Here is a 25,387-nt window from a genome sequence, read left to right as displayed (position 1 = left end):
AGGGAACCAATAGGAAAAAAATATTTTTGTTGTCAGTTACTGTCCGGCAGATCTCAGCGGGCTCACTGTTCCTGCCATTTATTTCCCAGGAAGATGACGCCAGGCCAGGGGACTGATCAGGAGGAACCCAGGGATGGTGGAGGTACCAGGGGGTCTTGGGGGGCATCATTTCTCTCTCCTCTGACATGTATATCACATAATTGGACACTGAAAAATCCATCCCTGATCATTTTCTGACTCTGGGGGGCACTACAGCCTTATGCCCGATTTTCGTTTTAAAACGGCAATGAGGGAATAAGTACCCTTAGCAGCCGCTGTTTTAATGCATATCGGCGGTGGCTAAGGGTACTTATCAACACCTTTTCCACAAAATGTACGGTAAACAGCAAATTGGGAAAAATAAAAAGTGACATATTTAGTTCTGCTACATACTTAATTATCAATGCCATTATTAGATGCAATTATCTGATCTAAAAAGATACCAACACATTTATCCCCCTGAAGAAGCCTTGGGTGAAATGTGAGTTGGGACTTGTGGGCCAGAGCACTTGCACTCTACCCCCCCTTTCTATTGTCATACCATGTTTATGTAAGTATTCATTCATTTGTATTTTCTTAATAAGATTAATCACAGCACCATGCTCTTTGATTAGGGGTATTTAGGATAGGGGCTTTGCCTTTTTACACTTTCTTTATTATTTTATATGTTATATATTGCAATTGTGCTCTGGCTCCATCTTACAGGAACTTTTTTTATATATATTCTCTGATATCTATTCAATTTTTAAAGTTATATTAATAAAATGTTTATTTTATGAGACCTTTATTTGCACTCCCTTTTTTCTCATGTTGGTTTAGTAATCATTTAATAGAGTGTTGAATGTTCTCTTATTTTTTTTCTCAGTCTTTGTAGGTATTTATCACATTTATCCCATGAAGTGAACAGTGAAATGTGAAAAAATAGCAGGATTGTTTTTTGGTCACCTCACCTTCCTAAAAAAAAATGAATAAAAAGACATGAGTCACATGGACTTCAAAATAGTACCAATAAAATCTATACCTCACCATGCAAAACTAAACTCTCATACGTTATGAACCAAAAAACGTAAAAGCGATTGCTCTAGGCATATTATGACAGAAGCCAGAATTATTTATTTTTTGCAAAAAATTATACAAGTTTTGTGTCTCGTAACTCTATTAACCCATAAAACTAAGTTAGAGGGTAATTTTTGATAAAAAGTGAACTGGAAAGTGAGAAGCAAAAAAAATGAAAGAATTAAATGGCTGCATATCCAAGGGGTTACATTTTATACATATAACCCCTGGCAAAAATTATGGAATCACCGGCCTTGGTGGATGTTCTTTCAGTTGTTTAACCCCTTCACTACCAAGGGTGGTTTGCACGTTAACTACCGGGCCAATTTTTACAATTCTGACCACTGTACCTTTATGAGGTCATAACTCTGGAACGCTTTCATGGATCCTGGTGATTATGACATTGTTTTCTCGTGACATATTGTACTTCATGTTCGTGGTAAAATTGCATTCAAATAACTTGCGTTTATTTGTGAAAAAAACGGAAATTTGGCGAAAATTTTGAAAATTTCGCAATTTTCCAACTTTGAATTTTTATGCCCTTAAATCACAGCGATACGGCACACAAAAAACTTAATACATAACATTTCCCACATGTTTACTTTACATCAGCACAATTTTGCAACCCAAATTTTTTTTTGCTAGGAAGTTATAAGGGTTAAAATTTGACCAGCGATTTCTCATTTTTGCAACACCATTTTATTTTTAGGGACCACTTCGCATTTGAAGCCACTTTGAGGGGTCTATATGATAGAAAATACCCAAAAGTGACACCATTCTAAAAACTGCACCCCTCAAGGTGCTTAAAACCACATTCAAGAAGTTTATTAACCCTTTAGGTGCGTCACAGGAATTTTTTGAATATTAAAAAAAAAATGAACATTTAACTTTTTTTCACAAAAAAAATACTTCAGGTTCAATTTTCTTTATTTTACCAAGGGTAACAGGAGAAATTGGACTGCAAAAGTTATTGTGCAATTTGTCCTGACTACGCTGATACCTGATATGTGGGGGGGAACCACTGTTTCGGCGCATGGCAGAGCTCAGAATGGAAGGAGCGCCGTTTGACTTTTTCAATGCAAAATTGGCTGGAATTCAGATCGGACGCCATGTCACGTTTGGCGAGCCCCTGATGTACCTAAACAGTGGAAACCCCCCCAAGTGACCCCATTTTGGAAACTAGACCCCCAAAGGAACTTATCTAGATATGTGGTGAGAACTTTGAACCCACAAGGGCTTCACAGAAGTTTATAACGTACAGCGGTACAATTAAAAAATCATATTTTTTCCACAAAAATGATCTTTTCACCCACAATTTTTATTTTTCCAAGGGTAACAGGACCCTAAAAGTTTTTGTGCAATTTGTCCTGAGTACGCTGATACCCCATATGTGGGTGTAAATGACTATTTGGGCGCATAGCAGAGCTCGGAAGGGAAGCAGCGCCATTTGACGTTTTTGGCTAGAATTGAGATCGGACACCATGTCGCGATTGGAAAACCCCTGATGTACCAAAACAGTGGAAACCCCCCACAAATGACACCATTTTGGAATCTAGACCCCCCAAGGAACTTATCTAGATGTGTGGTGAGAACTTTGAACCCCCAAGGGCTTCACAGAAGTTTATAACGTACAGCAGTACAATTAAAAAATCATATTTTTTCCACAAAAATGATCTTTTCACCCTCAATTCTTATTTTTCCAAAAGTAACAGGACCCTAAAAGATATTGTGCAATTTATCCTGAGTACGCTGATACCCCACATGTGGGTGTAAACCACTATTTGGGCGTATGGCAGAGCTCGGAAGGGAAGCAGCGCCATTTGACGTTTTTGGCTGGAATTGAGATCGGACACCATGTCGCATTAGGAAAGCCCCTGATGTACCAAAACAATAGAAACCCCCCACAAATGACACCATTTTGGAAACTAGACCCCCCAAGGAACTTATCTAGATGTGTGGTGAGCACTTTGAACCCCCCAGTGCTTCACTGAAGTTTATAACGTCCGGGCGTGAAAATAAAAAAATCGTATTTTTTCCACAAACATGATCTTTTAGTCCCCATTTTTTTATTTTCCCAAGGGTAACAGGAGAAATTGGACCCCAAAAGTTGTTGTCCAATTTGTCCTGAGTACGCTGATACCTCATATGTGGGAGAAAACTACTGTATGGGCACACGTCGGGGCTCGGAAGGGAAGTAGTGACGTTTTGGAATGCAGACTTTGATGGAATGGTCTGCGGGTGTCATGTTGCGTTTGGAGAGCCCCTGATGTACCTAAACAGTGGAAACCCCCCACAAGTGACCCCATTTTGGAAACTAGATCCCCTAATGAACCTATCTAGATGTGTGGTGAGCACTTTGAACCCCCCCAGTGCTTCACAGAAGTTTATAACGACCGGGCGTGAAAATAAAAAAATCGTATTTTTTCCACAAACATGATCTTTTAGTCCCCATTTTTTTATTTTCCCAAGGGTAACAGGAGAAATTGGACCCCAAAAGTTGTTGTCCAATTTGTCCTGAGTACGCTGATATCTCATATGTGGGAGAAAACTACTGTATGGGCACACGTCGGGGCTCGGAAGGGAAGTAGTGACGTTTTGGAATGCAGACTTTGATGGAATGGTCTCTGGGTGTCATGTTGCGTTTGGAGAGCCCCTGATGTACCTAAACAGTGGAAACCCCCCACAAGTGACCCCATTTTGGAAACTAGACCCCCTAATGAACTTATCTAGATGTGTGGTGAGCACTTTGAACCCCCCAGTGCTTCACAGAAGTTTATAACGACCGGGCGTGAAAATAAAAATATCGTATTTTTTCAACAAACATCATCTTTTAGTCCCCATTTTTTTTATTTTCCCAAGGGTAACAGGAGAAATTGGACCCCAAAAGTTGTTGTCCAATTTGTCCTGAGTACGCTGATATCTCATATGTGGGAGAAAACTACTGTATGGGCACACGTCGGGGCTCGGAAGGGAAGTAGTGACGTTTTGGAATGCAGACTTTGATGGATTGGTATGCGGGTGTCATGTGCGTTTGGAGAGCCCCTGATGTACCTAAACTATTGAAACTCCCCACAAGTGACCCCATTTTGGAAACTAGACCCCCCACGGAGCTTATCTAGATGTGTGGAGAGCACTTTGAACCCCCAAGTGCTTCACAGAAGTTTATAACGCCTGGGCGTGAAAATAAAAAAAACATTTTTTTCCGCAAAATTATATTTTTGCCCCCAGTTTTTTATTTTCCTAAGGGTAACAGGAGAAATTGGACCCCAAAAGTTGTTTTGTAATTTGTCCTGAGTAGGCTGATACCCTACATGTGGGGGTAAAACACTGTTTGGGCACATGGCAGAGCTTGGAAGGGAAGGAGCACCATTTGACTTTTTCAACGCAGAATTGGCTGGAATTGAGATCAGACGCCATGTTGCCTTTGGAGAGCACCTGATGTGCCCAAACAGTGGAAACCCCCAATTATAACTCCAACCCTAACCTCAACACACCCCTAACCCTAATCTGAGCCCTAGCCCTAACCCTAACCCTAGCCCTAACCCTAGCCCTAACCCTAGCCCTAACCCTAGCCCTAACCCTAACCCTACCCTAACCCTAACCCTAGCGGGAAAATGGAAATAAATACATTTTCTTTTAGTTTTATTATTTTTCTCTAACTAAGGGGGTGATAACGGGGGGTTTGATTTACGATTTATGGCGGTTTTTATGTTTGGCGGCTGTCGCACGCTAAAAGACGCTTTTTATTGTAAAAATAGTTTTTGCATCACCACATATTGTGAGCTATAATTTTTCCATATTTTGACCCACCGAGTCATGTGAGGTCTTATTTTTTGCGGGACGAGTTGACGTTTTTATTGGTACCATTTTCGGGCACGTGACATTTTTTGATCGCTTTTTATTCCGATTTTTGGGATGCAGAATGAACAAAAACCAGCTTTTCATGAATTTCTTTTGGGGGGTGCGTTTACACCGTTCCGCGTGCGGTAAAATTGATAACGCGTTTTTATTCTTCGGGTCAATACGGTTACAGCGATACCTCATTTAGGTCGTTTTTTTATGTTTTGTCGGTTTTTTGCAATGAAAACAATTTTATATAAAAAATAATTATTTTTGCATCGCTTTATTCTGCGAGCTATAACTTTTTTATTTTTTTGCGGATGATGCTGTATGGTGGCTCGTTTTTTGCTGGACAAGATGACGTTTTCAGCGGTACCATGGATATTTATATGCGTCTTTTTGATCGCGCGTTATTGCACTTTTTGTTCGGTGGTATGATAATAAATCATTATTTTTTGCTTCGTTTTTTATTTTTATTTTTTAAGGGGTTCGCTAAAGGGGTTAACTAATGGGACAGTTTTATAGGGCAGGTCATTACGGACGCGGCGATACCAAATATATGTACTTTTATTGTTTTGGTTTTTTTTTATTTTCAAAAAATGGATTTATTGGGGAATATTTTTTTTTTTTTTAACTAATTTATTTAGCGATTTTTTTTAAATTATTTTTAACACTTTTTTTTTTTTTTTTTTTACTTTATTACCTTGTCCCAGGTGGGACATCACTGTCCTGTGACAGATCGCTGATCTGTCACATCACAGATCACTGTGACAGATCAGCGATCTGTCACAGGCACTGCTGCAGACTTCCTCATGCCTGCGCTTTGCAGGCACTGAGGAAGCCAGCTTCCTCAGGCCCCCGTCGCCATCTTGGATTCGGGGGCCTGGAGGAAGGGAGTCCCCCGCAGCAGCGCTGCACATTGCGCTGCCGTGGGGGGCTCAGGGAAGCACGGAGGGAGCCCCCTCCCTGCCGATGCTTCCCTTTAACCCCCGGTACACCGCGATCGCGTTTGATCGCGGTGTGCAAGGGGTTAACGTGTCGGGGGCGGTCCGTGACCGCCCCTGACACATTGTGCCGGGTGTCAGCTGTGATAATTAGCTGACACTCGGCCGCGATCAGCGGCGCTCACCACGTGGGCGCCGCTGATCGCGATGACGTAATATTCCGTCCATGGTAATTAGGTCCATGGTCACATGGACGGAATATTACGTCAATTGTAGGTAAGGGGTTAATTTTGTAGAAAAAAGCAGATCACAGACATGGCGCAAAACTAAAGTCATTTCAAATGGCCACTGTCTGGCTTTAAGAAACACTAAAAGAAATCAAGAACACAAAATGTGGTAATCAGTAATGGTTACTTTTTTAAACCAAGCATAGGGAAAAAAGTTATGGAATCACTCAATTCTGAGGAAAAAATTATGGAATCATGAAAAACAAACCAACAAAAAAACACTCCAACACATCACTAGTATTTTGTTGCACCACCTCTGGCTTTTATAACAGATTGCAGTCTCTGAGGCATGGACTTAATGAGTGTCCAACAGTACTCTTCATCAATCTGGCTCCAACTTTCTCTGATTGCTGTTGTCAGATCAGCTTTGCAGGTTGGAGCCTTGTCATGGACCATTTTCTTCTACTTCCACCAAAGATTTTCAATTGGATTGAGATCCGGACTATTTGCAGACCATGACATTGACCTTATGTGTCTTTTTTCAAGGAATGTTTTCACAGTTTTTGCTCTATGGCAGGATGTATTATCATCTTGAAAAATGATTTCATCATCCCCAAACATCCTTTCAATTGATGGGATAAGAAAAGTGTCCAAAATATCAACATAAACTTGTGCATTTATTGAAGATGTAATGACAGCCATCTCCCCAGTGCCTTTACCTGACATGCAGCCTCATATCATCAATGACTGTGGAAATTTGCATGTTCTCTCCAGGCAGTCATCTTTATAAATCTCACTGGAACGGCACCAAACAAAAGTTCCAACATCATCACCTTTCCCAATGCAGATTCACGATTCATCACTGAATATGACTTTCATCCAGTCATCCACAGTCCACGATTGTTTTTCTTTAGCCCATTGTAACCTTGTTTTTTTCTGTTTAGGTGTTAATGATGGCTTTTGTTTAGCTTTTCTGTATGTAAATCCCATTTCCTTCAGGTGGTTTCTTACTGTTCGGTCACAAGCGTTGACTCCAGTTTCCTCCCATTCGTTCCTCATTAGTTTTGTTGTGCATTTCTTGTTTTGGAGACATATTGCTTTAAGTTTCCGGTATTGACGCTTTGATGTCTTCCTTGGTTTCCAGTATGTTTGCCTTTAACAACCTTCCCATGTTGTTTGTATTTGGTCTAGATTTTAGACACAGCTGACTGTGAACAACAAACATATTTTGCAACATTGCGTGATGATTTACCCTCTTTTAAGAGTTTGATAATCCTCTCCTTTGTTTCAATTGATATCTCTTGTGTTGGAACCATGATTCATTTCAGTCCACTTGGTGAAATAGCTCTCCAAGGTGTGCTCACTCCTTTTTAGATGCAGACTAAAGAGCAGATCTAATTTGATGCAGGTGTTAGTTTTGGGAATGAAAATTTACAGGGTGATTCCATAGTTTTTTCCTCAGAATTGAGTGATTCCATAATTTTTTCCCTATGCTTGGTTTAAAAAAGTAACCATTACTGACAACCACATTTTTTGTTCTTGATTTCTTTTAGTGTTTCTTAAAGCCAGAAAGATGCCATTTGAACTATCTTTAGGTTTGTGCCATGTCTGTGATCTGCTTTTTTTTCTACAAAATTAAACAACTGAATGAACATCCTCCAAGGCCGGTGAATCCATAATTTTTGCCAGGGATTGTATAGTGTGTAGTAGAGCGGCTCTCACGGCTGCACACGGAGGTAGACATGGGTATACTGTGGCTTTAAGTACTTCCTTTGGTTTATTGTAGGTAGCATAAACCAAGATGTAGTAAAGAAAATACACCTCTCTGGGCAAAACAGGAAATCAAAACAAAATGGTGGCAGAACACAGTCCTTCTGTGAGCGGGGTTCCTCCCGCTCACAGATGGCAGAACACACACTGTTCAGGTTTACAAGTCCAAGCAACACATTACTAGAGTGCTTCCTCTCCAGGACGACACTGAAAACTGGAAACTCTGGCCTTCAACCAATTAAGCCCAGACCTTCCGACTCCTCCATCATGTGATTGATCACATGATCTCAACATCACACAGGTCCTGTCAGGACACTGCAGGTGGAGATACAGTGGACTCCCTCCCACCCGCTCTGTGGAGGTCCACTGAAACCAGCTCATAACTCTCATTTCATCCTCCCAACACATAGTGTCCTGGAGGAAACTACTCTGGTTTTTCATCACTGACACCATCATGCGCACTGACACGTATCTCCCCTCTATCATTTCACCAGTGACTCTGTCACAAATAGCATATAAAAGTTTGGGCACCCCAGGTCAAAATTATTGTTATTGTCAAGTTAAGAAAGTTGAAGATGAAATAATCTCTAAAAGGCCTAAAGTAAAAGATGACAGATGTCTTTTGTATTTTAGGCAAAAATAGATAAATATATATATATATATACACACAGTGTATATACATATATATATACAGACTCAAGCAGTGGCGTACCGCCAATGGCGGCAGCCCACGCGACTGCTATGGGGCCCCATAGGGGACTGCTGGAGTCAGACCGCAACGGCTGTGCCAGGGGCAGACATACCGCATGTGCAGCAGGTGCGGCTGCACCAGGGTCTACAGGCTCTGGGGGACCCCTGCAGGGTGGGTAATAATGGGGCAATCTGGCCTGTTTATCTGGCCCTGAGGGGCCCCTGGCCAGATTGCCCTCATGTGCGGCGGGCAGGGAGAGGTCCCTGCAGCTTCACTGCCTACAAGAGAAAATGGCAGTGGAGCTGCAGCCATCCGTCCTGCCTCCTGTCTCACACAGCAGTCAGCAGCGCGGCTGGATGACATCATCATTCAGCGCCGCAGCCGCTGTGCCAGTGAGAGGAAGCTGACAGCGACGGTGATGCTGTGGTTGCGAGATAGCGTGTGGAGAAGTAAGAGGTGCTGTCTGGTGTGTGTGTGTAGAGATGAGTGGTGGTGTGTGTGTGTGTGTGCGTATGTGCGTGCGTGCTTAGCGCTGCGGGGGAACGTTCAGAGAGGTGAATAGTGCTGTGTGTGTCTGTGTAGGTTGAGGAAAGAGCAATGGGGGTGATGGGGGAGAAGGCAATGATGGGGGTGATGGAGAGGGCAATGATGGCGGTGGTGGGGGAGAAAGCAATGATAGGTGTTATGATTAGGTCATCGAGGAGGATAGGCGGGAAATAAGCTAGGCAACCAGAAAACCAGAAAGGTTGGTAACTTAGCGGATTGCAGACCCCTAAACCTAACAACACAACTAGAATTAGCCGTGGAACGTACCTGCGATGCCCTAGACGCCTTGGCACAGCCAAAGAGTTAGCTAAGCCTAAAGCAAGAAAGGGGAAAGCAAAACTGCCCCGGAACAGAACCCCAAAGGAATAGATTGCCCCCAAACATGCCGGTGAGACAAGATGAGGCACAAACACAGGCAGAAAATAGAGAAAGCAAATGATGGGGCCCAAACTGTCTAGATAGCACAGGACAGGAAAGATACTGTCTGTAATCACGCAAAAAAAACCTAAAAAATCCAACACGTCTGATCTGCAAAAACACTGAGGCCTCCACTAGACCAGCATTCTGGTGTGAACTGGAAGCAAAACAAAAGATACTGATATAACAGGGGACTAGCAATACTGAACAGACAGACATAAGCTGTGGCATATGGAACGGGCTCCAGCACCGGTCCCAGCAGGGAACAACGCTGAACCCACACAGCAAAGCAGAAAGCAGAGAAAGGCAAAACTTGATCAAATGCAAAAAGATTCCAGCAAACAAATAACTTATCTGAACGACGCAGGACCAAGCAGGGGACAAGCGGACTTCAAGAAGAAAACCAAATCACCAGCAGCAACTGAGGGAAGCTTGCTCACTTAAATCTTCCCAGTCTGTAACACCTGACTTCCACTCATCGTCTTCAGGTGATTGACTTCTTTCAACCCGACCAGCTCCACTACCCACAGCAACCACCAGAGGGAGCCCAAACTCAGAAGTCAGGTCAAGAGTGTTCACAACAGATATGGATGGTGGAAAGAGCAATAATGGGGGGTGGGGGAGGAGGAAATGATGAAGGTGGTGGAATGGTCAATGATGGTGGTGGGGGAGAAGGCAGTGATGGAGGTGGTGAAAAAAACAACGATGTTGGTGGTCGAAAGGGCAATAATGGGCTGGTGGGGAGGAGGAAATGATGGAGGTGGTGGAATGGACAATAATGGGGTGGTGGGGGAGAAGGCAATGATGGTGGTAGTGGAAAGAACAATGATGGGGTGGTGGGGAAGGAGGCAATGATGGAGGTGCCGCACTTCATGTCCTCAGAACTACCAACTCTTATCCTGGGAGACTTCAACATCCGCATTAACAGCCCTACTTCCATAGCTGCATCCCAGCTTCTATCACTAACCACCTCTCTCGGCCTCTCACAGCTCTCAACCTCTGAGACACACAAAGACGGTAACACCCTTGACCTGGTCTTTGTCCGGCTTTGCTCAATCTCCTACCTAAATAACTCACCGCTTCCCCTCTCTGACCACAACATTCTGTCCTTCACGCTCACAAATCCTCGCCCACCCCAGCACACTCCCACCTATCACACATTCAGAAATCTACAAGCCATTAACCCTCAGACACTTTCTGACTCCCTACAGTCTTCCCTGTCCCCAATCTCCCCTTTTTCCTGTCCTGATCTGGCTGTTCATCACTACAACAACACTCTTACAGCCACACTTGACCAGGTAGCGCCCCTCACCCTCCGAACCTCCAAACACAGAGCAAAACAGCCCTGGCTCACATCGCAAACTCAATTTCTCCAGCGATGCTCTAGGAGTGCTGAACGCCGATGGAGAAATACTCGCACACCAGAAGACTTCATCCACTTCAAATTTATGCTAAGAACCTACAACTCTGCCTTCCACCTCGCCAAACAGACCTACTTCACCACCCTGATCTCCTCACTAGCCAACAACCCCAAGAATCTTTTTGACACCTTTCACTCCCTCCTCAGGCCAAAAGCACAAGTTCCTATCTCAGACATTTGTGCTGATGATCTGGCCTCCCATTTTATAGAGAAAATAGATAATATCCATCAGGAAATCTGCTCCCAACCACCAAGTGCTGTGACTCCCATCCCTACCTGCATTTCCCCTGGCTCACTTTCCACATTTGATCCCATCACAGAAGAAGAAGTCTCCAGACTCCTCTCTTCTTCTCGCCCAACTACATGCACTACCGACCCCATTCCCTCACAACTCCTCCAGTCTCTCTCTCCAGTCATCACAACTCACCTAACTACAATCTTTAATCTCTCCCTCTCCTCAGGCATTTTCCCTTCCTCTTTCAAACACTCTATCATTACTCCATTAGTAAAGAAACCTGCTCTCGACCCATCCTGCACAAACAACTACAGACCAGTCTCCAATCTCCGCTTCATCTCTAAACTCTTGGAGCACCTAGTCTTCTGCAGCCTTACCCGTTACTTCTCCACTCACTCCCTCCTAGACCCTTCACAGTCTGGCTTCCGACCCCTACATTCGACTGAAACTGCACTCATCAAAGTGACCAATGACCTTCTGACAGCAAAATGTAACGGTGAACACTCTCTGCTCATTCTTCTCGACCTTTCGGCAGCTTTTGACACTGTTGAACACCGTCTCCTACTCCATAGGCTTCAGTCACTAGGCATTAAGGACATCGCTCTCTCCTGGTTCTCTTCCTATCTCTCTGACCGCTCCTTCAGTGTTTTGTTCGCTGGCTCCATGTCATCTCCTCTTCCTCTCGCTGTCGGGGTACCTCGGGGCTCAGTCCTTGGCCCCCTTCTCTTTTCTCTCTACACGGCCCCAATTGGACAGACCATCAGCAGATTTGGCATTCAGTACCATCTTTATGCTGATGATACACAACTATATACATCATCCCCTAACCTTACCCCCGCTGTACTACAGAACGCCAGTGACTGTCTGTCCGCAGTCTCCAACGTCATGTCCGCTCTCTATCTGAAACTTAACCTCTTAAAAACTGAACTTCTTCTCCCGCCATCTACTAACCTCCCTAAATCTGACATTTCCCTCTCCGTGGGTGGCACCATAATAACACCCCGGCAGCAGGCACGCTGTCTGGGTGTTATGTTTGACACCAACGTCTCCTTCACATCCCATATACAATGTCTTGCCCGCTCTTGCCGCCTACAACTAAAGAACATCTCCAGAATTCGCCCTTTTCTCACCATGGAAACAACAAAAACCCTCACTGTCGCATTGATCCACTCCCGCCTGGACAACTGCAATGCTCTATTAATTGGCCTCCCCGCTACTCGACTTTCCCCTCTCCAGTCCATACTTAATGCAGCAGCCAGGGTCATCTATCTGGCTAATCGGTACTCGGACGCGTCCGCTCTTCGCCAATCCTTTCATTGGCTGCCCATTCATTATAGGGTCCAATTCAAAGTACTTGTTCTCACCCACAAAGCTCTCCACAGTGCGGCACCCCCCTACATCTCCTCCCTCATTTCTGTCTATCGGCCTAACCGACCGCTGCGCTCTGCAAAAGACTTTTGACTAACCTCTGCACTAATCCACACCTCCCACTCCCGACTCCAAGACTTCTCCCGCGCTGCGCCAATCCTCTGGAATGCTCTATCCCAAGAAATTAGGACTATCCACAATTTGCACAGTTTTAGGCGCTCTCTCAAAACACATCTATTCAGAGCAGCCTATCACGTTCACTAATCAAAGCCATTTTATTTGCAAGTGTGAGTATGTAGCCCATTCACTATCTCTGTCCCCCACCTTCTCAAGATGGCTGGACCATCATTGTAAATACATCATTGTAAATACACACCTGTACTTTGTATCTCCCCACTGTTAAACTGTAAAGCGCTGCGGAATATGTTGGCGCTATTTAAATAAAGATTATTATTATTATTAGGTGGTGTGGAAGAAGGCAATGATGGGGTAGTGGGGGAGAGGGCAATGATGGGGTGGTGGGGAAGAAATCAATGATGAGGTGGTGGAAAGGGCAATGATGGGGGTGGTGGGGAGAAAGCAATGATGGAGGTGATGGAAAGGACAATGATGGGGTGGTGGGGAGAAAGCAATGATGGAGGTGGTGGAAAGGACAATGATGGGGTGGTGGGAGAGAAAGCAATTATGTAGGTGGTGGAATGGTCAATGATGGGGTTGGTGGGGAAAAGACAATGATGGTGGTGGAAAGGACCATGATGGTCATGGTGGAAAGGGCAATAATGGGGGTGCTGAAGGAGGAGGAAATACTGAAGGTGGTTGAATGAGCAATGATGGGGGTGGTGGGGGAGAAGGCAATGATAAAGGTGGTGGAATGGGCAATGATGAGGTGGTGGGGACAAAGCAATGATAGAGGTCATGGAAAGGGCAATGATGGGGATGCTGGGGAGAAGGCAATGATGGGGGTGGGGGAGAGGACAATAATGGGATGCGGGGGCAGGAGGACAATGAGGGATAAGGGGGATTGGGAAGGGAGGAAGGGGGCTTTATAATGGATTTAGGAACAGGGGGGTGGAGGAAGTCATTATTATCGCTTATTATGTTTTAACACAGTTGCTTAGTATATAGTGTACTCACTTATTATGTATAGCACAATCCCTTAGTATATAGTGTACTCGCTTATTATGTATAGCGCCATCCCTCAGTATATAGTGTAGTCAATTTTTATGTATAGCACAGTCCCTTAGTATAAAGTGTACTCACTTATGTATAGCACAATCCCTTAGTATATAGTGTACTCACTTGTATAACAACATCCTTAGTTAGTTTCCAGAATACCAGTCCATCATCTCCTCCATTAGAAAAGAAGCTTTCCCATGCTCCATCAGCCATCATTGCATTATATATCTAACATGAGAGGACTTTATGTAATAAAAAACAGGGCTCTATATAATCCAATATGTAAGGGACAATGCTGTACATAGCAAGAGAGGGCACTGTATAAGGGACAGCAATATACATAATACAGGAGACTATGTAATATATATACGTTTGCGTGTGTGGATATATATATATATTTATATATGTAGCTTTGTCGCCATAAAAGGAGGGGGCCCAGACACATTTCCTGCAAAGGGGCCCCAAGCTGTCAGTGTCCGCCCCTTTAATTAAATGTGCATGCTGCCGTCACTCTGTACCTGGCTCCTCCTAACTCCTCCTTTCTAGTCCTGCACTGCTCTCGGATGAACTCTCTGGCTGGATTTGCATAAGGATGCCACGCCTCCTGGCTGACTTACCTTTATAGCCAGAGAGAGCAGTGTATGCTGGGCCCGCTGGAAGTAGTTGCACATGTGATAACCGTGACAGCAGGTGCCGCTGATGGGAGAGTAGTATAATCTGCCGGCACCTGTGCTCACTTTTAAAATAAAAAATTAAAATTACATACATATTCACATAAAAATAAAAAAACATTATACTCACCTCACACCAAATCCCCGCCGCCCTCGTCTCCTAGAAATAATGTAAAATAATAAACCAATATATACTCCCTGTCCGCCATAGTCTCGGTAATCAGAGTAATCCGAGTGTCCCACGATGATCTCACTTGACTGCTCTACCCGGCCTCCGGCGATAAACTGACAGGACCTAATCGCTCCCGTAGTGTATCAGCTGATTAGCTCCGGTGCTCTCACTTATGGCACCACTGCGTGGGAAAGTTCTCACACAGCGGAAGTGCCGTGAGAACACCGGAGCTGATGAACTCTGGTAAACTCTAACGGCAGCGCAGTGATACACTACAAGAGAGATTACCTCCTGATGTGACTGTTCTACACGTGAGATCGTCGTGGGACACTCAGTAAATGGACTATGGCAGACAGGGAGTATTATGTGTTGGTTTATTATTTTATTTTTGTTGCAGAAGACGAGAATGTCAGGGATTAGGTATTCACTAAGTATGGTAAATTAAGATCCAATAAAGGAGTCTGTGTGATTATTTTAAATAAAGGACTTTATTCTGGCTGTGTGTTTATTTACCATATAACTATAGGATTAGTAATGGATAGGTGTCTTATAGACGCCTCTCCATTACTAAGCCATGGTGTTGATGTCACTGGACAATACAAAGGTGACATCAACCCCACAAATATGAACCCCACTCGCCACCGCTACAGGGCAAGTGGGAAGAGCGAGGCTAAATGTCAGAATTGACGCCTCTATAAGATGCACCATTTCTGGGGCGGCTGAAAGCTAATGTTTTTAGCCTGGGGGGTGCCAATATCCATGGCCCCTTCCCAGGTTATTAATATCAGCCCACAGTTGTCTGCCTAGCCTTTGCTGGTTCGATTTTATAGGGGGACTCCATGTAAGTTTTTTCTGGGGTTCCCCTGTAAACTAGCCAGTAAAGGCTAAACAAACATCTATGAGCTGATATTAATAGCCCTGGGAACCTTTATGGCTATTGGCTCCTTCCCAGAATATTAACATCAGCTCTCAGCTGTCGACTTTCCCTCCGCTGGTTCTAAAAATTACGCAGGAGACTATGTAATTTTTTTTTTTTTTTAAATAAACAGATATTGCTATATTGCTTTTCACGCAGATTTCGTGTGTGTATGTGCATGTGTGTGTGCGTGCGTTTGTGTCATTTAACTCTTTATGTACCTTTTTATTAATGAGGGTATCTGTCTGACACCTGTTTATTAATCAACCTCAGGCTTGGTATTATATATATATATTCACTCACATTTGTTTTGTGTGTGTAAACATTATATTTGAACATGGTATGTAATGATATTATGGTCTTCAATGGAGAATAAAAAAAAGAGGTTGAGCAAGTAAATGACATCACAATTCTTTTAATTTTTAAAATAATATATCTTTATTTAGCTTACAAAAACGCATACAAATCCGCATGAAAAACTACATAAAAAATGTGCAGAATTTTAACAAGAGAGGCAGAAACCGTACAGAAATTTCCACAAGCAAATCCATAACGTGCGCACATAGCCTAAAACTAACGCTGGCAATTCTGATTGCCAGAGGTCAGTATATATAGCAGAGGGGAGTGGCCAACACTGAACAGCAGAATTCATCAAAGCGGGAACGCTTTATAGACTCTCAACTGAATAGATTTAATGCCTACACTGCTAGAAGAAACCTTCACTGTTTTACATGATGGTGAAGTGCTTCTAACTAGTGTAGGAGAAATCAGTCACCATGGTGTTCTGGTCCCTCTATGTCACGGTAAACCTGTGACAGTATGTGTGGAGAAAAAAAAGGCACAACATTTCAGGAAAAGAACATCTCGCCAACCATTAAGCATGGGGGGTCGACCAATAATGCTTTGGGGTTGTGTTGCATCCAATGGCACGGGGAACATTTCACAGGTTCAGGGAAGAATGGATTCACTGATTTTCAACAAATTCTAGATGTAAACATAACACCTGCTGTAAAAAAAAAAGCTGAAGTTGAAAAGAGGATGGCTTCTACAAATGGATAATGTTCCTAAACACACGTCAAAATCCCCTACAGATGGCCTCAAAAGGCACAAGATGAGGGTTTTACAATGGCCCTCACAGTCCCCTGATCTGAACACCATTGAAAGTCTGTGGCTAGACCACAAAATAACAGTGCATGCAAGATGACCAAGGAATCTCACAGAACAGGAAGAATTTTCAAAGGAAGAATGGATAAAAATCCCCGAAACAAGAATTGAAGGACACTTGGTGGCTACAAAAAGCATTTACAAGCTGTGATACTTTCAAAAAGGGGTGCTACTAGGTACTAACCATGCAGGGTACCCAACCTTTTGCATCAGCCCATTTTCCTTTTTGTAATTTTTAAAACGTAAAAGATGAAAAATATATCTTTTTTGCCTAAAATACAAAGGAAATGTGTCATCTTTAACTTTAGGCCTTTTAGAGATCATTTCATCTTCAACTTGTTTAACTGTTAACAATAACAGTAATTTTTACCAGGGGTGCTTCAACTTTTACATGCCACTGTGTGCTCAAAATTATGTAGAATTCTTTTACATCATGTTTTTAATGGAATTGCTGTCTTTACAAGACACTAATGTAGGGCAATGAGGAATATGTCAGTTTCATACTAGTGCTCTGGAGCTGAATGTAAGATTTCCCACAGCCTCACAATATTGTGTGTTCTGGTTAGAGGGAGCTATTCTGATTGTAGCATTATGACAATTATAAGTGTGTTGCATTGTACTCCACCAGCTATGCCTCATGCAGCGCTCCTGGGTGCCCTCTGCTGGGCTCAACTCCACTTTGCAGTGTCTTATTTAATGAAATATTACATCATACATAGCCACATGGTTTTGTGCATCTCATGATATCTTGGGAATCCGTCAGTGTGAAAAATTGTAATGTGTTGCAGATTTGTTGCTGATCAACATTGTCATTACACGGCTTAATGTTGTATCAGAAGTAACAACTACAACACAATAATAAACAGAATATTGGTAGCATAGACATTTACTGAGTCAGACGCGAACAAATAATGAATCTCATAAAGTTTACTTGGATAAACGTGTCTACTGGATCACATACACAAGGGTTACACTTTGTGCTTTGTTCCCCAAACTACGAGCTCTAGAATAGAAACTCTTTATAATCAGCTGGTGTGTGACCACTGCAGTCAATCATTGGCTGCGGTAGTCACATGCCGTATTACTGCCATCATGGATTCCATGTGGAGTCTGAGTTTTGTGGACTAGTCTCAAGTTTAAAATAATTTATGTCTGAACTTATATAATTCTGCTTTGTGGTTCTGAGTGTAATTTTTGTGGTCTAAAGTAAAGTCTGAATTGATTATCAGATATGGGTTCTGAATTAAATTTCATAGTCTGATCTGGAGTCTGAATAAACTTAGGGTTTGTTCTGAGGCGGCACAGAGACCTAATTCCCAAGTAGAGGCTCAAGTATCTGTCCATACTACCACAATGAGTTTTGAGTTTGCCAAAAGACATGTGGGAGACTCCTCAAATGAATGGAGGAAGGTGCTGTGGTAGAATGAGACCAAAATTGAACTTTTTGGCTAACAAAGTAAATGCTATGTCTGGTGCCAAATTAACAACGCTCATCACCCCATAAACACCATCCCCACAGTGAAACATTGTGATGGGACCATCATGCTGTGGGGACGTTTTTCCGCAGCAGGAACATGGAAAATGGTCCAAGTTAAGAGGAGGAAGGATGGTGCGAATTACAGGAATATTCTTGAGCAACACCTTTTCAGTCTGTCACTGATTTGAGACTGGGACGAAGGTTCATCTTCCAACAAGACAATGACCCAAAGCATACTGCTAAAACAACACTCGACTGGTTTAACCCCTTAACGTCCATTGACATGCACAGTCCATCATGGCCGGTTGTAACTTCCCGTACCATGACGGACTGTGCACGTCATTCATTTGAACTGTCACTGCGTGTAAAGTGATAGAAGCTGGGATGCAGATGTGGAAGTAGGGCTGTTAATGGTGATGTTGAAGTCTCCCAGCATAAGAGTTGGTAGTCCTGAGGACATGAAGTGCGGCAGCCAGGCTGAAAAGTGATCAAGGAAGTGGGTGGGTGAGCCTGGGGGCCGGTATATGACCGCTACTCTGAGGGAGAGGGGATGGAAGAACCTGATGGTGTGAACCTCAAAAGAAGGGAATGAGAGTGATGGAACTGGGGGGATGACCTGGAAAGTGCATTGTGGGGACAGGAGTATGCCGACTCCACTACCATGTCTGTTTGTGGGTCTCGGGGAACGATATATTGCAGCAGAAAAGACAGCCAGCAGAGGTTGTCCCATTCAGGCTGCTTGCTAACATTGAATGGAGTGAAATACATGCAGGGTGGATCAGTTCAGAGGCTGAATGATTTCATTACCTGTTTGAAGAGAGAAGATGAATGTTAAATCCTTGCCATGGAATAACTGCCGTTTTGCTTGATGCTTAGCTTCTGTGATGCTTTGCTTATGGGATGCTTGCGTGTGAAAATCATAGCGCTCAAAATACGGCAATGCAAAAATTTCTTACAAAAAATTCTTCCAAAAAAGGCGTCTTTTAGTGTGTGACAGAAGCTAAACATAAAAGAAGGATGTAAATCTGGTATCTCTGTAATCACACCGACCCGAAGAATAAAGTCGCCTAATCACTAATACTGCACGAGGAACGACGTAAAAAATAAAACCAATTCTTCACCTTTTGTGGATTTGTTCATTCTGCCTCCCAAAGATCGCAGTAAGGTGATCACAGTGGTTTACCCCCACATATGGGGTATCAGCGTACTCAGGACAAATTGCACAACAACTTTGGGGGTCTAATTTCTCCTGTTACCCTTGTGAAAATTAAAATTTGAGGGCAAAACGATTATTTTAGTGGAAAAAAAATATAACATAATTTTTTCATTTTCACGGCTCTATGTTATAAACTTCTGTGAAGCACTTGGGATTTCAAAGTGCTCACCACACATCTAGATAAGCTCCTTGGGGGGGGGTCTAGTTTCCAAAATGGGGGGTTTCTACTGTTTAGGCACATCAGGGGTTCTGCAAACGCAACATGAACAACCAAAAAAAGAAAAAAGCACTACTGCAAGAATGCGCACACTACCCCAAAATACTTGAATAGTTATAAATAGATTTTATTAGCACACAAATATTCAAAACATTAAAACACAAGTAAAAATACATGGCTCTAAACATCCATGATTATCTGCAAAAAATAACATGATGCAAAAGCATGATATCACCCTGCAATATATATATACATCAAACACCCCTACCAATCTCAATATGGCTCATGAGGACAAAAAAGAGCTACATAGGATTAACCCAAACCAGTAGGAACCTAAAAAATGCCATAATGTATCGATCCATGTAACATGATTAAAGTAAGAATCCAATGAAAAAAATGCTTAAGGTTCCAAATATAAACACCACAACTGGGGATATCATAAACCCCAAATGGAAAGTTTAGAAGACACTGGACACATGCAAATCAATTACCACAGATTAGAAGTGCAGGATCATGGGTGTAAGCCCACAGGCATGGCCCCACACGTATCACCGTAGCATGTACGGCTTCGTCAGGGGCCTTTCTGTGGGCTTGCTCCCATGATCCTGCACTTCTAATCTGTGGTAATTGATTTAACCCTGATAATATCTGGCTGTTTATCGCTTATTTCTGGCCTCCTTTTTGTGCTGGCTCCATAATTATTGCATGGGTCCAGTGCAGCTCATCCAGGATGGCACATCAATACGAGCTGTGGCAAGAAAGTTTGCTGTGCCTGTCAGCGTAGTGTCCAGAGGCTGGAGGCGCTACCATGAGACAGGCCAGTACAACAGGAGACGTGGAGGGGGCCGTAGGAGGGCAACAACCCAGCAGCAGGACCACTACCTCAGCCTTTGTGCAAGGAGGAACAGGAGGAGCACTGCCAAAGCCCTGCAAAATGACCTCCAGCAGGTCACAAATGTGCATGTGTCTGCACAAACGGTTAGAAACTGACTCCATGAGGATGGTCTGAGTGCCCTACATCCACAGATGAGGTTTTGCTCACAGCCCAACACCGTGTGGCCCTCCAAAGAAATGCCACCCCACACCATTACTGACCCACTGCCAAACCATGCTGAAGGATGTTGCAGGCAGGAGACTGCTCTCCATGGCGTCTCCAGACTCTGTCACATCTTCACATGTGCTCAGTTTGAACCTGGTTTCATCTGTGAAGAGCAAAGGGCACCAGTGGCGAATTTACCAATCCTTGGGTTCTGTGGCAAATGCCAAGCGTCCTGCACGGTGTTGGGCTGTGAGCACAACCCCCATCTGTGGACCTCGGACACTCAGACCATCCTCATGGAGTCGGTTTCTAACCGTTTGTGCAGACACATGCACATCCTGGATGAGCTGCACTACCTGAGCCACTTGTGTGGGTTGTAGAGTCCGTCTCATGCTACCACGAGTGTGAAAACACAACCAACATTCAAAAGTGACCAAAACATCAGCCAGAAAGCATTGATACTGAGATGTGGTCTGTGGTCCCCACCTGCAGAACCACTCCTTTATTGAAGGTGTCTTGATAATTGCCAATAATTTCCATTTGTTGTCTATTCCATTTGCACAACAGCATGTGAAATTGATTGTCAATCAGTGTTGTTCCCTAAGTGGACGGTTTGATTTCACAGAGGTTTGATTTACTTGGAGTTATACTCTGTTATTTAAGCGTTCCTGTCACGCCCACGGACCCTTACCTGGGGGTCTCCGCCCCCCGGCGCGTCCCTAGTCTGCTACGACGCCTTCTCGAGGTCGTGGCGCATCAGTGGCCCACGTATGCGCACTCGCCCTTCCTCTGCTGCAGAGCATCTTGGGAGGTCGTGACCTGGTGGCTCCGCCCCATCATGGCGGCACCCACCGGGTATTTCTGTTCGGCGTCTCTGCAGGTAAGACGCCTGTTTGTCAATTGCGGTGGCGCTAGCTTAGCATCTCCCTTATTCTCAGGCCCCTCTCTGCCTCACCTGTCTGCTGAGTCTCGGTCCTGCCTGTCAGCCCCGAGTTCTTGTCCAGCTTGCCAGCGTGTCACGATGCGACTGGCCCTGCGTGACATGGTCGGTCGGTCACCAAACAAGACAAAACAAGGGGACACCGGGGACACAATTACAACGGTGGGCCCTTTGATAGGAAACGGGGTAGTGGACACCTCCTGCACTCTCCTAAGGAAGAGCCCTGAACGCTCCTCACGTTCCCTATACAGGTTCTTTCAACCTGTCGCCTCACTTACCCTGCACCTATCCGTTACTAGGGAACTGGCAAGTGCGGACACTGCTCAAGATAGCTTCTCTCTTCAGCACGGTTGGCTTCCAAATGACCAGTATTACCAATAGTGATCTGCAGCACCAGGTGGCCTTATAAAGGGAAGTGGGAGTAGTCACCACCTGCTGACTAACTAAACATGTAGTGACACCAGCGGCCACCGGGGGGGGGAACCCAGCAGCCGACCAACTACAGTTGTAGTAACACCAGCGGCAAAAACTCATATTAACCCCCGAGGGCCAGAAAGGAAAAAGGTTTATATAAAAGAGTCCAGACTCTGACACAGATCCAAAAATGGATCGTGACAGTGTGTCTCTGCCCTGCCTGTCAGCCCCAGAGGCGTATCTAGGTTTTCTGGCACCCAGGGAAAGAATTTGGTTTGGCGCCCCCCCCCCACCAAGTACATATGCGACTTGCACACTTAGCCATGTACCCACGCGCTGCTCTCCCTAATGCTTTCAATGTTCAGTAAAAAACTGAAAGCAGGAAGAGAAGCTCGTTGTCAAGCATGAAAATCGCATATGAGTGAAGTGTCCGTGTGATGACTACTGGAACCTGCAGAGCTGAATCCTGACATTGCAGCTTCTGAATTCTCACAACTAATGCACTGCACACAATTAGGATTCTCCCTTGCCGATGTACAGTCATGTCAGCACAAGTATGTGATTTATAAACTTCTGGCCACATTCCGACTAGACGTGCCCGGCCTCGCTCCGTTCATTTTCATTGCGTGAAGCCGCATGTATGTAAATTACCGGCACGAGAGAATCCTGACAGCGTTCAGTGAGCACTGTGAGAATTCAGAAGTCTGCAGTCACATAGAATGTCTGCATACTCCGTACAAACCTGGACAACCCCTTTAATGTTCCTAACAAATAAAAACATGAGAATTAGTCAGTAGCACAACTAACATTTACATCCAAGTACCTTATAGATGATGTCGTCTCTGGAGTCGTTCTCCTTTTCTTCTTCTTGTCCAGACCCCATGATGAGTTTTCTCATCCACAGCGGCCTCTGCAGACTTCCATCTTCTCCGGTCTTCTGCAGCAAATCTCCACACGATGCCCTTAAAGATAGAAGTGTCATTATAATGCTCCTAAATAAAAATGTCTGCAATATACAGTCACCTCACACTATTCCCTCCTCTAACATCCCTCTGTTCACCATACTGTCTCATCATATATTTACCCCCTCACTCTCTATACTGTCTGCTCACACATACCCCTGACTCCCCATACTGTGTCCACATACATTAACCCGTTCGCTCCCCATACTGTCTGCACCCAACCTCCATACTGTTTCCTCATACATACTCTGTGTCCTCAAATCTCCCCACACACATTAAATCCCCCCATCCCCACTCCAAATCTCCCCACACACATTAAGTACCCCCCCATCCACACTCCAAATCCCTCACACACATTAAGTAACCCCACATCCACACTCCAAATCCCTCACACACATTAAATAACCCCCCATCCCCACTACAAATCCCCCACACATTAAATAACCCCCATCCCCACTCCCAACCCCCCACACACATTATGTACCCCCACTCCAAATCCCCCACACATTAAACCCATCCCCACTCCAAATCCCCCACACATTAAATAACCCCCCATCCCCACTCCCAAATCCCCCCCACACATTATGTACCCCCACTCCAAATTCCCCACACATTAACCCCATCCCCACTCATTAACCCCCCAAACAATAACCCCCATCCCCACTCATTAACCCCCATCCCCACACATTAACCCCCATCCCCACTCTTTAACCCCCCACACACATTAACCCCCATCCCCACTCATTAATCCCACTACACACTGACCCCATCCCCACTCTTTAACCCCCCACACTAACCCCATCCCCACTCATTAACTCCCCACTCATTAACCCCACTACACATTAACCCCATCCCCACTCTTTAACCCCCCCACACATTAACCTCCATCCCCACTCATTAACCCTACTACACATTAACCCCATCCCCACTCATTAACCCCACTACACATTAACCCCATCCCCACTCATTAACCCCCATCGCCACACATTAACACCACCCCGTCTCCCACCTTCGGTGATTTCTTCAGCTCCACATTGGAGCACACTTACCACCAGCGCTGAGCGTTCGCTCTGGGCGCCGGGGAGTGACATCAGCAGCGTGATCACATGACATGTCACTCTGCTGACGTCGCTCTGGCCCGGCAGCCAGAGCTGCAATTGTACTGGCGTCAATTGTTCCCTGGGAGCCGGCACGCGCACCTTCTCTGCGCCAGCTGTCAGCTTGACAGCTGACACAGAGAACCGCCGACTCTCAGGCCGGGGGGGGCGGCAGAACGCAGCCGCCAGAGAGGACACTGCGGACCGCTGCATTAGGCGGCCCGGACTGCGTCCCCTGCCGGCTACGCCCGGGGCGACTGTCCCGGCTGCCCCCCCTAGATACGCCCCTGGTCAGCCCCGTGCTCTTGTCCAGCCTGCCAGCGTGTCTCTGCACTACCTGTCAAGCCCCGTGTCTCTGTCTAGCTTCCCAGCTCTGTGCCTCTGCCTTGTCCACCAGCTCCACATCTCTGCCATACCTGCTTGCCCTGTACCTCCACCTTCCTGCCTTGTGTCTCTAACCATACCCGTCTGTGACTCTGTTCAGTGTCCGTCTTTGTATTTCATTTTACCCTCTGTGTTCTCTTGCAGCCACAAGCCCTGCCTGCCCGTGATCCCCCTGGTCCATCCAGCCTCCCGTACTCCTCTGTTCCCGGTACCTCACTTCTCCGTCCGCACCCCGGCCTTCCACAGAGCATTGTAAGAAACTCATTGATGGTTACCGGAAGCGGTTGGTCGCAGTTATTTTGGCTAAAGGTTGTGCAACCAAGTATTAGGCTGAGGGTGCCATTACTTTTGTCTGGCCCATTTTTGGAGTTTTGTGTGAAATGATCAATGTTTTGCTTTTTGCTTCATTCTCTTTTGTGTTTTTTCATTTAAGACAAATTAAATGAAGATAATAATACCAAAGAATTTGTGTTTGCAATCATTTTCAGGAAGAAACTGAGTATTATCTGACAGAATTGCAGGGGTGTCAATACTTTTGGCCACAACTGTATGTGAATACGTTGCATATATGCTGCAGATTTTCTGACCTTTAGTGCATGTTCATACTCTGCAGATTTTCTGATCTTTAGTGTATATTGATATGATGTATTTACGATGCAGATTTTCTGACCTATAGTTGGGGCCGAACTGGACATCTGGCACACTGGTTCAGGTGTTGACTGCATGAATTGCAACTTAATTAACCCCTTCACCCCCAAGGGTGGTTTGCACGTTCATGACTGGGCCAATTTTTACAATTCTGACCACTGTACCTTTATGAGGTCATAACTCTGGAACGCTTCCATGGATCCCGGTGATTCTGACATTGTTTTCTCGTGGCATATTGTACTTCATGTTAGTGGTAAAATTTCATTCAAATAACTTGCGTTTATTTGTGAGAAAAACGAAAATTTGGCGAAAATTTTGAAAATTTCGCAATTTTCCAACTT

The 25,387-nt window shown here is 44.6% G+C and overlaps 1 long non-coding RNA gene across 1 annotated transcript in view; it reads left to right on the top strand.

Moving 5' to 3' along the window:
• LOC141048224 (uncharacterized) overlaps positions 1-24,872 on the top strand; it is a 91,034-nt gene extending 66,162 nt beyond the window's left edge. Inside the window, exon 4 of the long non-coding RNA XR_012219998.1 lies at positions 24,543-24,872. This is a non-coding gene — a long non-coding RNA (uncharacterized lncRNA). The remainder of the gene's footprint in view (positions 1-24,542) is intronic.
• The last annotated feature ends 515 nt before the right edge of the window (positions 24,873-25,387 follow it).

The sequence above is a fragment of the Dendrobates tinctorius genome, unplaced genomic scaffold (genome assembly GCF_039654945.1).
Source record: "Dendrobates tinctorius isolate UK_male_01 unplaced genomic scaffold, ASM3965494v1 ptg000133l, whole genome shotgun sequence".
Classification (NCBI taxonomy): domain Eukaryota; kingdom Metazoa; phylum Chordata; class Amphibia; order Anura; family Dendrobatidae; genus Dendrobates; species Dendrobates tinctorius.
This window is presented reverse-complemented; position numbering and strand designations above follow the sequence as displayed.